The following is a 14,671-nucleotide window of genomic DNA, read 5'->3' on the forward strand; positions in this document are numbered from 1 at the left end:
AAAGTAGTTCACGTAAAAAGCATACTAATATATCTCATATGATAATGAGCTTATTCAAAAGCTTGCAAAGTTTCTAACTAATGCAGTATTATGTTTTACAACTTGTATCTATAAAGTCCATTAAGCAGTGTGTTTCCCCTTTGATTCAAATTTATGAATGTTCACATTAGTGATTACATTTTTTTTTTCAAATCACACCTAGAGTTCATGACTCGAGTCCTAAATTTAAGTTCATATTGGATTTCAATTCTATTGCCTTCTGATACATTTAAGATACATTGATATTACTCGACCACATTTTTGGACATTTAGGATAACTCTCATTATTTAAAACAAATTTGAGAACCGAAACTCCACTAACCATAAGAATGACTTTAAAAGTGACTCACCCAATTTGGTAATCAACCTGTTTTTTTAAATATTAGGTTTGAATGGAAAATGAAGAAAGCAAAAGGCTATTAATAATGACATGAGGTGGGTGTATGAACAGGTGTAGTAGATTGTGGTGACAGAGATGTGAAATTGCTGGCTATTCTAAAGAACCACATCCCCATTTTCTCTGTCACCTTCTCAGCAAATGGTGGTTTTATGATTCGAAAAAAGATGTACTGAATGTTGAAACGAGACCATCAGAGTCTTTTTTGTTCAAGAGGATGAAAAGGTTTTAACGTAAAACTTCAGGACTCAAAAACAAGTATTATTTCTTTTCATCTGAATATGGATCCATAAAGGAGATCAAACATTTCCACAAGCATTTTTAATGTCTCTGACCAGGAAGTCCTTCATTTCACACATCTGGCAAGTTATCAGGTGTCCCTGACTTTATGTCCTAAATATCTTCAGTTGCCTCCTCTTCTCTGTGTCTTCATCATCACTACGTAGGCTCCTGCCATTATCCTGTCTTACCTGACAACTGCACCAGCTCCCTGTTCCCAACATTAATTCTCCATTCTGTCAACAAGCCCTGACCTTCTCAAACGTGAGTCTGGCCCTCCACTGTTAAAAAGCCATCAGCAAATTCCCATTTCCTTGAGAATAAAATGCAAACCTTCAGCATGACATAAAAGATTCATTATGGTTTGCCCTTCTGTTTAGCTTCACCTGCCAACAAAGTCTTCCTCTCTCCAACTTAATTTCTTGGTCGTGCTGAAACAGATTTTAGTTCCCTTAATTCACTTTGCTTTCTCACCACACTTCTCTGCACATACTGCCCTCTTGTTTGGAAAGACCTTCCCCATGTCTTCATCTGGGAAACTCTTGCTCATCCTTTATGACTCCACCACCATTCCCTTTTTTCATCTTTAATCACTCTTTCAGGTTGGTGTGACACCAGTGTGTTCCCATGCATGCCCGATCGCATGCTTCATTCTACTCTAAATGGCACTTCATCACTGCACCGTAGTGCAATTGTCCATTGCCCTACACTGAGACTCTGGAAGGGAAGGACTACCTTGTTCGTTCTTTTCTCTCAACACTTAATATAGTGTCTGGCACAGAGCAGGCATTCTATAAATGTATGTTAAAATAACCAATGCATAAATAATCCAGGAAGGAAAAGTTCAACATGGAGCAACTGTATTTATTTAAGCTTATTTATTTTGAGACACAGCAAAAGCATGAGTGGGGCAGAGACCGGTGGGGTGGGGGGGTGGGGGGATAGAGGATCTGAAGCAATCTCCTTACTGTCAGCACAGAGCTCAAAGTGATGCTCGAACCCACGAACCACAAGATCATGACCTGAGCCAGAGTTGGATGCTTAACCGACTGAGCCACCCAGGCACCCCTGAACATGGAGCCACTTTAAAATGGGATTAATTAGGACACTGATTCACATTATTTTTAGTACTATTGAAGTTGCTACGATATACAACGGGAAAGTGGCCCAAAACAGTACCGAAAACTCACAGTAAACATTATTTTCTACTTGACTAAAAAGAACATTAAAACATCAACAATCTTTCCTGATACTTTTTTATTTTACTTGAAAAGAAAAGGAAGCCTTCTCCCCTCATCATAATTTCATAAATTCATGATTTCCCCTCTCTCAAGCTATAGTTATCAGTGTCATTTAAAATCTCTGAAACTTCATTTATTCCAATTAAAACAGAAGAGGTAACTATTAATTGTAACTCTTCAACCACTTCTGTAAAGTTATTAGAAATTTTATTTATATGTTCACAATGTAATTCTGTAAAAAATGCAAGCCCCCAAATAGTATGGGAGAAGTAGGGAGAAGCAACAGGTGAAACAAGGGTAAATCTCCATAAGCTTGGGCGACCAGGAAGTACGTCCTCACTTTTCTATGTGCCTGTTATAGACTTAATTTCTATATCAGGCCAAGTAGGAAGGCCAGAATGAGAGGTGACAGAAACTTAAGCTCAATTTGGACTTCTCTTTTCTTCTTGAAGTCTAGGGACTGATTTAGTTTCTGGGCATCAGAGGGGCAGGGAGAAGGGGTCTTTGGTCCTTAGTTTCATCCTTTAACCAGCTACATCTCAACACACACATGAAACAAGTGACATGGTAGAATTACAGGCTGTGCCCCATTGGCTATTGTAGACATCTGAGCTCGTGAAAACAAAAGTGATAGCATACTGCTCTCCACCAGAACCAAGTGATAGATTTTATTAACTAAGCTCTGAGAAGCTCAAAGCAATTTCAGATACGTTTAAAATGTTATGTAAGGTTAATGGGTATAATGAGTTCTACATCAATTATATAGAGTTCTACATCAATATAATTAAAATATTATATAAGGTTCAGTGTATGTGATATGCTGAACAATATCGTGAGAAGTGGGTGATTTTTATCAATAGGAAATCATGACCATGAAACAAATCCCATGGTTTTAAACACATAGGAAAATAATAATGGCTTCGAAGTACACGAAAATATAAGCCCACTTGGAACTTCATACGTATCTGTGCAGCCTTATGTATGTAACAATACAAAAAAATCAGAAAAAATGCATTCTAAGGTGTAACATTAGTTATTTCAGAGCAGCAGGATCTCTGATGATTTAATAATTTCGCCTTTCATTTTTGTGATTTTTCTAAATTTTCTTTAATACACATTATCATTTCTAGAATAAAAATCATTAAATTGCATTTCTGTGTTCTACTTTTGAGGGTATTATTACTGAGACAGAGGTATGTGTGTCTGCTCATGTGCACCCATGGTGAGTGTGAAGGTAGCATGAGGGCCGACTGTATTCTAGGCAGTAGAAATAAGCTTAAGTGATGATGAAATTGGGGAGGGCATACAAAGAGTGTGGATGAGAAAAAGCAGGTACAGTGGAAGGGCAAACCCTATCTCAAAGGGTACTCATTGCCAGTTGACTGCTGTATAGCTCATAGCAACTTTTCATGAGAAGCCAGATATCTAGATTTTTGTGTGAAATTTTTTGATGTTGGAAGTAAATTTTTTGATGTTGGACTTTTCTGCTCAGACCTATTGGTCCATAGTTTGATACATTAATTTACAGTGCTTCCCAACATATTTGAAACCAGAGCACACATAAAGATATGATAACGTTCGTACAGCACACTGAAAGGAGCTTCTTGTTGCCTGGAGATATCTGAACTGTGGCCTCCTAATGCCTAGGTCTCATCCCCTCTCCTACCCCGGCCCACCCTGACTTATTGAGGAGCTGAAGAGCTATCTCGGACATCCCTGTAACTCATCATAATGCATTTGCATCACCCACTGTGGTATGGCCCACTCTAACTGAAAGCGTGGAGGAAATGAAATGAACATGGCTTTCGGTGGTGGTGGAATAGGGAACAGGGTTATGGGGAGAAATCCCAGGATGCAGAGAGCATGTGGCAGGAAGCAGGGAGGGTGGCTGTCTGGGCTGGGGCACCTCAGTCAAGAGCCTGAATCCTGATCAACTTGTGTGAGCTCCTTGCAGACCAGGACTATAAAGGTCTTTGTGTCCCTGGGCCCTGGTGCAGAGGCTAACAGAAAAAGTGCCTAGCAAATGTTTGTTGAATAAATGAAGTGCGGTCCCAGGGTGCTGATTCAGGAAGGAGAGGCCTTACCTCAAGGTTCTACCACTTTTTGGGGATAGAGGGTAGGTACATTCCCTGAATTACTCTAACTATGGACACCTACCACTCCTTTCTCCTCCCTCCACCCCCAGATCCCTTTCCCTGAGGAATTTAACTTATCCTTAGGAATCATACTGGCTTTTCCTACAACCCTCAGAAAATACTCTTGGACTTATTTTTCTTTCTTATGTCTCCTTCCCTCCAACCCCCCCCCCCCCCAAATAGGGCATGATGCAAGAGGAAATGCTAGTTAGTTTAAACCCACTGAGGGTGCACAAGATTTCTATAAAGCACAAGGGCCTAAAGAAAGATTTCCTGGATGGAATCCAGTTTCTGGATCTTCAGCTTCCTTCACTGTCCTTAAAACTGATCTGCCTGAAGGTATCCTTGAGGTGTGGTGCTGTTTCCTTTGTCACTGCCTCTTGCATAATCCCCCTCCCCTCCACCTCCCTCATTATGAAAGGGCCTTCCTCCCCCTGGAGAGGTTACTGCAGCCCATTGCCCTGGGGTGGAAGAACCTCTAAAGTGGCAGACAAGAAGAAAATTCAAATTATTGGCGTGGATGGTGAGAGGGGGGAATAATTATAATAATCCTTTTGAAACTCAGGAGGTTTTCAGTTCTTTACTTTGAACAGAATTAAAGGGGAAACTAATTGAGCGGTCAGCTGGTGATTCATTAAAAAATAATTTTTATGATTCATTACTATGTGATTTCAATTATATAACTGAAGGGGTTCAAATAATTGTAGGTCATTGCTGTAATAAAACTTTCAGTCTTGTGTTCTTTTGTATGTGACTAAGTTTTTCGGCACTTGAACATTAAAAAAGAAAGTTACATGTAAGTCTAATTCTAGCATAAGTAATATTAACCCACAGATACAAAAGCTCATTGAAAAAAAGGCCCCGTTATCTCATTAAAACATATGCTGACAGTAAAATGTTAACCTATATTTAACATTTATGTAAATGTGTCATTCGTGGTGGTTGATCAGTGTTGTCATTAAATAACTATAATGGTAACGACAGAAGAAAGAAATGCCAGCATTATAGAACCAGAGAACATTTCGATTTGTATGTGTATTTTTATTGTAAAGAATTATGATAGAATGACCAATCATGGATTTCAAGCATCAAAAATATGCCATATTGGAATAAAATTTTGTGGGGAAAATGGAATGGAAATACGAGTTAAGGAGAAAACATGATGTGAAATTTCTGACATAAAAGAATTTGTTCCTGTGTATTTTTTTAATGATGTGGGAATTAAACATCTCTGGTGTTTACATTCCCGGATTATATTTAAGAATCACATAATAGTTTTTTTTTTTTAATTTTTTTAACGTTTATTTATCTTTGAGACAGAGAGAGACAGAGCATGAATGGGGAGGGTCAGAGAGAGGGAGACACAGAATCTGAAACAGGCTCCAGGCTCTGAGCTGTCAGCACAGAGCCCGACGCGGGGCTAGAACTCACGGACCGCGAGATCATGACCTGAGCCGAAGTCAGCCGCTTAACCGACTGAGCCACCCGGGCGCCCCAGAATCACATAATAGTTTTTTAAACAATATGTCAATAGTTATAATACACCAGATATATAATTATATAATAATGTCAATAGTTATGGTACACATCCTTTGCCACTATTTAAATTTATGATGAAAAAGTTTAGGTGCAAATTTTAAAATGTGTGAGGGACTGTAGTTTTCCGAAATTATTTTAGGGAGCATAGAAGCAGAGCCTAACGACGACTCATTTAGGAGCCAGGGCCTAGGACTGAATCAAATCTATTTTTCCCAGTGGTAATATAGACTCCATCTTTAGAATTATAATAATCACTTTATTTCCTTCTTCAGTGGTTAAAAAAAAAAGCTGTAAGAAAATCTCAGTAATTAGCTGTTACTCAGTAATAAGGAGAAAACATCTAGAGTATTTAGCTTTAAATAACTTCTGACTACAGATGATTCACAAACTTAAAGTTTTCACTCAGACCTCTCCTCTGCGTTCTAGATGTACATTTCCACCTACCTGACACAAGTCCACATGGCATCTCTGCAGAGGCAGTTTGCCCAACCATGTCTGCTGTTCCAATTCTGATGCTGTAATTCCCCTCCCAGAACCTCACACTGGTTTCCCTTCTCAATAAATGTCCCTTCCCTTAGAGTTTTAGGTACCGCGGCCCCCATGCTCTCATTACTGTGGCTGCCTGGAGTGTGGAGGATGAAAAAATAAGAAAAGGGGGAAAAAAAAGATTAAAAACAACAACAAAAAAACCTAAGTGATTTTTTTTCTGTTTTCTAGGAGCATTAGAGATCTCCTTTCTTGCTCATTGGACCAGAACTAGAGCCTTCTTCTGGAATTCTCTCTGTCTAGGCCTGGTTTCCACTTCTGGTTTTGGGCTATCCTGAGTCCCGGCTAGGAGACCCTGGAGAGAAAAGAAAATGGGAAACTCCCTTCTGGTTCAGCAGGACTTCAGTTTTCTTCTTTCCCTATCTGCCTGCTACCATTTCATTTTAGAGTACTCATGTATTCTGCCCCTTTTATGTCTGCATTCAGTGGGTGGGACAGGATAGAGTCAGCTTACGTCGAAATGGAACCTCTGTATTCTGTATCTTAACTTCTTATCGTAGAATAAGCATTTTCCATTTTGATGAAACAGTTAATGGGTGCATACCACACTCTTGATTGGATGTTTAGGTTGTTTCCAGTTTCTCCCTATTATAAATTGTGATGAGTTCATAGTTAGAACACAGGGGAGTCTCTCTTTCTGTGGGGGCCTGGGCCTTCCAAACAAATTCCTGTTACAGTGAGACTCTTCACCACTAGACTGTCTTTTAAATTAGCTGAAGCTAGTAGTTGTTAAGTTATAAGCAAGATCAAGCAACTCTATCCATAGTCCAGTAGTTTGAATTTAGGGGCAAATGTATTTGACCTGTAAGACTGATAGCAGTGTAATTGAGGGTGCATGGGTGGTCCAGAGCAGGCAAGCCTGACCTTTACTGAAAAGACGCACATATATATCTGAATAGTCCCATAAATGTTAGAGCCCTCTGACTCTCTGTCTGTCTGTCTGTCTGTCTCTCTCTCTCGAACAACCTGGCATAGTAAGATGTTGGTTACTGTGATGTGCTACACCTGCTGGAACCTGCAGAACATTACTTTTCTCTCCTGTGGTTATGAAGCAGACCCTGTGATCTTGGGAGACCCACAGGCTTTCAGATACTCCCATTTCTCTCCATTGCCAGTACACTCTGCCTCTTCCCTGGAGTGGTGGGAGTTATAGCCCTTACTCTCTCCTGGGGTTAGGGACCCTCATCTTTCCATCTCAGCGAGTCTGCGGAGGGCATGAGGTGGCATAAAGTTTGTGTTTCTTTCTGTCATGTGTCATACATCCATGTTCTCTGTGTAAGGGCTCTCTTGATTGGAGAAAAAAGAACCAGATTTTAGTTCCAACTTAGGTAGTAGGAAATTACTCCCATTTTCTTCTGTCAGAATTCATCTGTCTAAAGGGTTAGATTTCTCTCCAGAAAGATGGTAGCAATTTACATTTCCACTGAAATATATAAAAGTGCCCATATCACCACACCCTCACCAGTAATTCTCATTTATAATGTTTATTAATTTGACAGATGAAGCATGGCAGTTTCTTGTTTGAAATGTTATCTCTTTAATTGCCTGTGAAGTGGAACATTTTTCCATGTTCACTGCCAGTTGAATTTCTTCTTTGTGAATTGTTCTTGTTCATTGCCCATCTATTTCCCAAGTGTTATATTTTTAAAGATCTAACATTTTATATTTATCATTTAGAAAAATCAGCAGTGGAAATATGAAGATGTATAACAAAACTCTATTCTCTAGTTCTGAAATCATTTTACTGCATTATTTATTCTAGGTCTACATAGAAGAACGGTGGCAAATTTTGCATTAATAATGAAATCTAGAAAGCCTCTAAAAATCTAAATTAAGATAATGTCCTAAGTGTTCTTCTTCCAACTTTTTGAGCAAACCAGTTACCAATGCTCTTCTTCCTGCCCTGCCTGCCCTCTGGTGGAGGTGTTAAAGAGCAGGCCTGGAGATCAAGCAAGCCATAAGGGAACTAGAAGTTGTGAAAAAGACCAGGGTAAGTGCAAATGACACCAGCCGTTGAGTAATTGCAGAGCCAGAGTTTGACTTAATAAACCTCTGTTTCTTGGTTTTTCTAACATTAAATGGGGATAACACCGTTTACCGTGGCACCTTTCCATAGGTGCCGCTCTCCACCTGTGGTCCTGCTGACCCAGATGGTCCCTGCATGAGAAAAACATGCCCCAAATCTGTATCTGGAAAAGAATACAGTTTGGTATAGTATAAAGAATAGTGGTCCAGGATGTTAGGGTTCTCTTCCCAGCTCTGGCACTTGCTACATAGTTGAGTGCCTTTGGATAAGTCCCTTAAGCGCTCTGTAAATTAAGAACAATGATATTAATGGGTCTATTGTGAGGCTCAAACTAGTAATGCTAGTGAAAGTGCTTTGTAAACAGTAAACCTCTGCAGATGTAGGGTAATATTAATACAATGTTGACAACTTTTTCTCTCAATCAATATTTAACTTGACTTAGTATCTTTTGTATTTTAAAATAAGAAATAATCAGTTTATCCTTTTAATCTTTAGCAAATAAATGGAGCCTTTGGTCTCATAGCCATAGAAAAAGCAAATTACATGTCCCAGTGTGACCCAGGTCTGTGTGTGTACTCTCTGATCTCACTTTCATTTTTGTTTTAATTATAGCATTGAAAGAGTAGAAGGTTTAAAATTACACCTTTCAGAACTAGTCATTATTCACTGACTCTGTGTTTCAAAAATATTGCTCATGTCTTTAAAATAAATTATCAGGTTCTTTTATTGTTACCTTGGCCTAAATATAAATTTATTGACATGGTGATGATAATGGTATTTAGTGGTTTTTAAAACATTTCTTTGAGGCTGTAATAATGTAGAAGATTCAAACATACTATTTAAACATATTAAATATTTACATAAAATTTAAGTATTTAAATTGCTTACACATTTTGTTCTATGTAGCTGAAGATAAATGTGAAAATACATAGATTTATAGAAATAGAAGGGTTGAGAGTTTTGTGCTCCTTTCTCTGCTACATACATAGTCTCTCCTCCCTCCCACCCACTTCAGTATGATACAGTAGAAGGACATAAAAGGCAGTTATCTGAAGAGAGATAAAACTGTCAAAGGTACCTGGCCCAAGTCGCCATTATTCTTGCTTAGATATTTACAGTAGCTACCCATCTGGTTTTTCTACTTCAGTATGTCCTTAAAATAGCAGCCAGGACGATTCTGTTAAAATCCAAGTCAGATAATATCATTTTATTTATTTTTTAATGTTTACTTATCTTAGAGAGAGAGAGAGCATGGGGGAGAGGCAGAGGGAGAGGGAGACAGAGGATCCAAAGCAGGCCCCGAGCTGGCAGCAGAGAGCCCGATGCAGGGCTCAAACTCACGAACCATGAGGTCTTGACCTAAGCCTAAGTCAGGCTCAACCAACTGAGCCATCTGGTTGCCCCAGTAATGTCATTTATATGCTCAAAAACCTCCAATGACCTTTCCTACCCAGTCCTCTTTTCCTACCCACCCCCTCACTGTCCAGCCAGCCACACTGGCCTCCTTGACCACACAAGGTCCAGTACAGCTTTGCCCTGGAAAGTGCTTCCCTCAGAAATCTCCAGGAGTGGCTGCCTGACCTCCTTCAGTTCTCTTCATCTTCTCAGTGGGATCTTCTCTTTCGCCTCTTCTAAAATTTCAACTTTCACCCCACTCCTTCATCCCTTCCTTCCATAATGCTTATCACCATCTAACATGCAATATGTTTATTTATTTCTTCTGTTTATTATCTGTCTCCCATTCAGAATGTAAGCACCATGAGGTCAAAGGGTTTTGTTTGTTTTGTTATCTGCTGTATCCTCAATGCCTGGCTCATAGTTAAGTTCTCAAAAAATGTTTGCTGAATGAATAAATGAATGAATAAAACAAAGACAAGTCATGGTCTTGTTTGATTTCCAACATGTAAAAATTATAAAATTTTCATCAAAACTTTTTTCAAAAGCCAGATAACTTTGGATGGTTTCTGGTGATGAGAAATCTAAGGTATATGTGTTCTCCTCTTCTACCCCCTCCAAATACTTTGGCCATTTTATGTCTCAAGAATTAAGATCTCCATTAATCCATCACTGTCCTGTTTAATCTAAGTGTAATTGTATGAATCACTCCCAGTTTGTCGTGAAAGGAGAGAATTGAATAGTAATGAAATATCTGTCCTTTGCTTTTTTTGACACTATATTCTGATGATCTTAGCTTTGTTTAAAAAAATTTTTTTAACGTTTATTCATTTTTGAGAGAGATACAGAGCATGAGCCAGGGAAGGGCAGACAGGGAGGGAGACAGAATCTGAAGCAGGCTCTAGACTCTGAGCTGCCAGCACAGAGCCCAATGTAGGGCTCGAACCCACAAACTGCGAGATCATGACCCAAGCCAGTCAGACACTTAACTGACTGAGCGACCCAGGTGCCCATCAAAACTAATGATGATCTTAGTTTTGGCAACCCATTTTCTGACTTCTCTTTCTCCCATGTTTCCAAAATACAGGCACCACCAGAGGATCTTGCTTGGATTTCTTCTCTTGCTTTGTGTATTCTTAACCACTTTTCTGGCTTCTATCATCTCCTTTTCTTAGGTGACTCTTAATTGGTAAACCCAATCTTGATATTTCTTATTGGCTCTCAGTTCTGCATGTCCCAGACTGACCATATCCATCTGGCCACCTTTCAAGTTCTCAAACCTTACATATCTAAAACCACATTTATCTTTTTCCTTTAAAACTGGCTCCTGTTCCAGGAGTCCATTTCTGTTAATAACTTTGTCTTTTTCCAAGTTTGGAAATGTTTCCAAGGTTTGTAATCGTTTATGACTTTTTCCTTGTTGTCAGTTGTCAACCCTTCTTGCTTATATCTCTAGAATATTTCCTGATTCGTCCTCTTCTTTGCTTTAAGTAGGTCAGGAATGTGGCCTGAGATTCGGCATTTCTAATATGCTTCTGAGTCAAGCTGGTTTTTGGTCTGTTCACCACACTTGGAGTAACAAAGGCCTGCTATAGGTTAAGAGTGGCCGTTTGAACACAGTCTTTCATTTCCTGGTCCATGGCCATATCTAAGAAATACTTAATTCTCTTTCACAAATAGAGATCTGATATTGCCTGGTCTTGCTTTAAAAGAGAAAATGTCTTTTCTATGTCATAGAAGATTTAGAAAATTACAGAGACAGAAGGTAAAAAATTCAAATCAGCCATAAAGGTCAGTTCACAATTAATCATTAACACTTAGATATATCCTTTTAGTCCTTTATTTCTTTGTCTATAAATATATTTAAGTTATATTTATATTTTTAAAACCATAGAGGAATCATTCTTCCTTTAGTTGCCCAATGTGTAAATATGCTAAGCGTGTTGAATCCCCTGTCTTAAAAAGTAGAATCTGCCTTCTCTATGTGATAAAAATGCTCACTGCTCTGTTTCTTGACCTCTCTTACATCTGGGAACTCGGGACTTGGTGCAGCCAAGCAGATGCATCCTCTCTAGACTTTGATTCAAGAACTGGTGACTCAAAGCAGCAGGGATGACGCAGAATCCGTTCTGGCCAGGGCATAGCAGCAATGGCAGCTGCATCCGGTTTCCAGTGGCGGGAGAGACAGCTGTTCTGTGGCAGTGTGCAGTGTCCAGCATCCAAGGACTTGGCATTGCAAATTACGAGGTCGGTGCTTGGCAGCTGTGGTAATGACTTCACAAAACCAGTTTTTCAGAGTGCTTTGGGTGTGGTTCTTGCCCAGTGGTTTATCTTTCCACCTTTACTTCTTAAATTAGCTTAAAAGTTGACTTAATTTACTGGCAACACATACTAATGATATTAACAATAACTAACTCTTAGTGCTAATTATGTGCCAGGAAAATTTCAAAGTATATTTACATGTAAAGTATGCTTTATGTATATTAATTCATTTAATATTTATAGCAACTCATTGTGTATGTACTAGCGTTATCCCCATTTTACAGATGATGATACTGAGCCACAAAGAGGTTAAGTTACTTGCTCAAGGTCGCAGGACTTTAAATGGTCTTGAAATTCAAATCTGGTCAGTCTGACCTAGTTCTTAAGAGCCCTATCTGATACATGTACTGTTTCATAACCTGATTTTTTCATAAGACAAAATTTCATGAGCATTACCATGTTATTAAATATTCATCTAAATATTTAATGTAGCTGCATAGTGTTCAATTATAAGGATGATTCCTGATTTGTTTTACTTGCTATTTTTGGACATTAAGAATATCCTGTCACCTAAACTTTTTGTTTGTTTGTTTGGGAGAGAGGGTGCAAGTGAGTGAGGGGCAGAAAGACAGAGAATCCCACAAGAGGCAGAGAGACAGAGGGAGGGGAGAGAGAAGTGGGGCTTACCCAAAGTGGGGCTCGTGCTCACGAACCGTGTGATCATGACCTGAGCCGAAGTCAGATGCTTAACTGATTGAGCCACCCAGGCACCCATAAACTGTTTTTGTTTTTGTTTTTGTTTTTAATAGCCATGACTCTCCTTGGGATAAAGTCCTAAAAGTAGAATGCTTAGTCAAAGGGTATTCTGATTGCTTTCCAGAAAGATTATTCCAGTTTACACACACAGTAGTGTGAGGGAGCATCCTGTTTCCCTCAGGCGTTAATAGCATTGAATATTGTCATTAAAATTTTTTTCTTTGTGATATTGAAAATGATAGACAGTTTTCATTTAGGCCTGAACTTCTTTAAACATTTAAAAATATATGTGTTGGTCATTTGTCAAAAGTTCTTTTGTGAACTGACTGTTCCATCACCTATGGGATAAAGTTGAAACCTTAGAAGGCAATTCTAGGTTCTTTCTACTCTGACCCCAACTTCTTGTCTATCTAATTCTCCTATAAGTCCTAAGAATTCACCCTACACATCCTGGGGATTATTTTGTTTTGTATGAGTTGAAACTGTATGAATCTGCTATTTTTATCGGCCAAAAATGGTTGACCGTTGACATTTTCATATGGTTAAACTTTATAAATCTCCAAAACATTTGCCTTCCCACTAGAATGTTTTCACAAATGTCTTGGTCTCTCTCTGCTTGGTGAAATCCTTCCCTTTCCTTATGAAGCCAGGTTCACTGGTCATCCCCTTACCCCTCTATTCCTTTGCCATCACATTCCTCTTCCCCTTCTTACCCCAGTTTAGGTAACTGTAAATAACTCCTCTTCACCATCTTCACTCTGCTTCTTGCCTATCATAGCCATAGAATGAATTGCAGCTGGATAATGAGTTTGCATCTGCCTGGCAGAGGCCAGGCCCTCTGCTGCTCTTTGCCAGCAGAGACTCTCTTATTTATTTTGGCAGTTAACAAAGCTAACAAGGTTTCCGGCTCACAGCAGTTGCACAGCAAATATATGTTGAAGGGAAGAGCTAGTAACTTTCAGGCCCAGGAAGTGCCTTATTAACCAAATAATAACTGCAATTTCCTTCCATGTTAAGTAAGGAAGAGTATGTGTAATGTCTTCTAATTTGCTTGGTTGGTATTTTGTTTGGCATTGGCCCTTCTTATTTTGAATCCTCCCTCCTTTTAATACATTTTTTCCTATTTTCAGATGTGGTAGTTATATTTCAGTTCAAAGAAATTAATTTATTCCATGGCACAGTTCTCAAGGGTGAAAGAACACAATTCTCTAACTAGCTGTATAGTAATCAGTGTACTTTCCAAAGAATAAATGTACTTTTTTCCTCTTAACTATATTCATCTTTTTTCTTAGGTAGACTTTTAGGAACTTTTAGTGACTTCCAGGAAGCACTAATGCTATAGATAGAGTTCTATTTCAACAAGCTTCAGGAAACATTAAAAGTAGAATTTTCTTTAATTAAAGTGTAGTTGACATACAATATTATGTTAGTTTCAGGTTTACAAAAAGTAAAAATATTTTTTAAAACCATTAAAAACACTTAAACTGAATCTTATTAAGATAAAGCCTCTATTTATAAAAGATAACATTGAATGATCAATTTATTTTTTTTAAATTTAAGTCCACGTTAGTTAACATATAGTATGATAATGGTTTAGGAGTAGAATTTAGTGATTCAACACTTACATAGCACCCAGTGTTCATGCCAAAAAGTGCCCTCCTCCTTAATGCCCATCACCCATTTAGCCCATCCCCCCTAACCTCCCCTCCAGCAATCCTCAGTTCTCTGTATTTAAGAGTCTCCTATGGTTTGCCTCCTTCTCTGTTTTTATCTTATTTTTTATTCCCTTCCCCTATGTTCATCTGTTTTGTTTCTTAAATTCCACATATGAGTGAAATCCTATGATATTTGCCTTTCTCGGACTGACTTACTTCGCTTAGCATGACACATTCTTTTTCCATCCATGTTGTTGCAAATGGCAAAATGTTTTTCTTTTCGATCGCTGAGTAATATTCCATTGTGTGTGTATATATATACATATATATACATATATATGTATATATATACACGGGTATATATGTATATATATGTGTATATATATATACACTGCATCTTC

At 38.5% G+C, this 14,671-nt stretch overlaps 1 protein-coding gene across 4 annotated transcripts in view; it reads left to right on the forward strand.

Moving 5' to 3' along the window:
* GSAP (gamma-secretase activating protein) overlaps window positions 1-14,671 on the forward strand; it is a 204,561-nt gene that overhangs the window by 61,577 nt on the left and 128,313 nt on the right. For 2 of the 4 annotated variants that reach the window (XM_053218581.1, XM_053218584.1), the window contains exons 1-2: window positions 7,868-8,166; window positions 11,650-11,844. The exons of 1 other annotated variant lie outside the window; for it this stretch is intronic. The gene's annotated coding sequence lies outside the window, so the exon portion shown is untranslated. Of the gene's footprint in view, window positions 1-7,867; window positions 8,167-11,649; window positions 11,845-14,671 lie in introns of those variants that run through there. One more of the 4 variants, XM_053218583.1, reaches the window with a different exon arrangement.

The sequence above is a fragment of the Acinonyx jubatus genome, chromosome A2 (genome assembly GCF_027475565.1).
Source record: "Acinonyx jubatus isolate Ajub_Pintada_27869175 chromosome A2, VMU_Ajub_asm_v1.0, whole genome shotgun sequence".
Lineage (NCBI taxonomy): Eukaryota > Metazoa > Chordata > Mammalia > Carnivora > Felidae > Acinonyx > Acinonyx jubatus.